This window comes from Aptenodytes forsteri, unplaced genomic scaffold (assembly GCF_000699145.1).
Source record: "Aptenodytes forsteri isolate BGI_AS27 unplaced genomic scaffold, ASM69914v1 Scaffold132, whole genome shotgun sequence".
Taxonomy (NCBI): Eukaryota; Metazoa; Chordata; class Aves; order Sphenisciformes; family Spheniscidae; genus Aptenodytes; species Aptenodytes forsteri.
The window spans coordinates 4217609-4220103 of record NW_008795520.1 but is presented as its reverse complement, the minus strand read 5'-3'; positions in this window follow the sequence as shown (position 1 = coordinate 4220103).

Below are 2495 nucleotides of genomic sequence, written 5' to 3'. Positions count from 1 at the left end.
TGGGGGCGGCCGCTGGCTACCCCGGCAGAACGGGCGCCCGCGCGTGAGGTGATCGGCCGCAGCCCCCCCCGCAGCCCTGAGGCGGAGGAGTTTCGCTCTGCGCTAGGACCAAACGAGGGCTAACGCGGGGCGTGTGTGACAACCCTAGCAGTGACGGTCCTGAAGTGACCGTGGGCCCGACCTGACGGGAGAACCCTCCCGATTTCCCCGTAACGCTGCTGAACCAGTCCCGCGGACACCCGACCTTTCAGCAAGCAGCATTTTTTTTTTTTTTTTATTTTTTTTAAACACACCACCTAACTTAAGTGAAAAACATACAGTTAAGCTTAAATAAATGTGTGAGCATACCTTATACACTTCATTCACAAACAAATGAAAAGCTGATAATCGATACTTAGACAAAATGCGATCACCTACAAGTGGAGATAGTTAAAGAATTTTTTGTGTATATGTATGTGTCTCAGGAAAAAAAAAAATGAAGTCCAAGGAGAAAAGATTGTGCCCTTTCACCACTGCACAAGCTCAGTTTACCTGGAATATTAAAACACCTAGGTATTGAACATGGAAGCAGGTATCAGTTAAATGCAGCCTTTCACTATCACTGAAGGTAACGTTACAGGATCACTGCACTGTTAGAAAGAGAAAGTAAAAATCTCCAGCACGTGAAAGCCAAACTAATCATCTTCCTAAATACACATGTACTAAATAATGCACTAAATTTATTTTATTTCCTATGCAACCCTTATTTTGAGATTGTGAAAGTGAAAGTGTTTGTTGCTGTGGAGGTCAGTTCCACAATCTGATACAGGTGAACGGCAGTGGTCCAGCAGCACAAGCAGAGAGTAACTCTGCAGGCATTTGACGCTGCTTACCTGCAAAGTGACAGAGCTCCTTGCAAGGTACACAAACCGATGCAGAAGGATGATTTAGGTTAAGATGAGAGGACGAAAACACAATGCTCACTAAATCTACAGATACTGATTACTGGCTTGATGATTTAAGTCTTTCTAGGGCATTCAGGGCAGGAGTAGCGATAACAGGCATGAGTGGGATTAAACATTTCATTTGGGCCCCCGAAGTGCAGCATCGTTCTGTATGCAGAGCCCATGCTCTCTCTGGCTTTAAGTGATGGACAAGGATAGGATTTCATCTGAGAATTGCCTGTAACACTGCATGTATCTAGTGTCAAATTCCTCCATTATTATAGGTACAAGATTCTTAAAGTGTACTAAAAATAACATAATGCACGTCCAGAAATGTACGTCTGGGCTGGCTGTGCTCAGTACAGGACTAATTCACATTGGCATGAGAAAACAGTTAGTATAAAGTTCTAAGTCTCAGAGCAAGCAAAGGTTTCAACAACCGAGCAAGCGACATTGTTGACCAGCCAAGTAGTGACACCTGCTGAGCACCCACCTACCTCTCCGTGTGAGCTGGTGCAGAGTAGCAGAGGCTTGGTCAGCCCTGCTAGAAGTTTTGCCTCCATTACTGAAGTATTTAGCTGCCCATTTTCTGTAGCCCCAGAGAGGAGCCGTGGAAGTCAGAGGCCCTATTACACAAATCTCCACTTTAATATGCCAGAACCATCTCATTCCTCTGTCCCATAAATATTGTTCTTCTGCTGTTTTATTCTTTCCCCAGCTGCTGTCATTTCAAGGTGTAAATTAAATGACAGATGGATGTTAATACTTTCTCCTGTCATGCAGGCAGGTGACTTTGGACAGCTTGGGTGGCAGTGCTGTCAAACTTGAAGTGAGCATGCATCTTGTGAGAGAAAAAAAAACGCATGGGACTGAAAATTTTAAACTTCACTGAGATGTTTAATAAAGATGACATTTCAAAATTTTAGTAAGAGGCAACATCAACATAGCTATTAGGATCTTATTAAACCTTGCTGTAAGTGATGTTTCTTCTTAAAAAGATAGCAGCTGCTGGAGACAGGCAAGTAAATATTCTTGTGTATATTATTTTAGTTATGCTTGAGCATTGTAGCTAAAACTGAAACATGACAATATGGCGTTGGACATTAAAAGATAAAGTATGGGATCCCACATAATTTGGAATTTGTAGATTTATGGAGCTACTTCAGATTTTTAATAGGAGGAGAGAAAAAGAATTGTAGTATGCTAGCAATGCTACCAAGAGTAAGGAACAAGTTAAAAAGAAAACATTTGCTAAACAGTATATACCTATTTAAGGAATAGTGGGCAAAATGGAGCAGGATTTGATTCAGTTTAGGTTGGAGCCACCTAGCATGGTATGCAACACCAAGCTGGAGCCACTATAAACGGCTTTTCTGAACATCTTACTAAGTGTATTACTTTACTAAAACACCTACAAATCATCCAAGCACAGAATAGTTGGGAAACAGTATTTTTTTAAAATGGCAGAGTCCTATAGCAAGGAAACAATTAGTACTTATTCCAGAGTGTGGTGACTTATTCTGTCCTGTTAGGTACACCTTTTTATTTTTTTCCAGACAACATGAAATTATA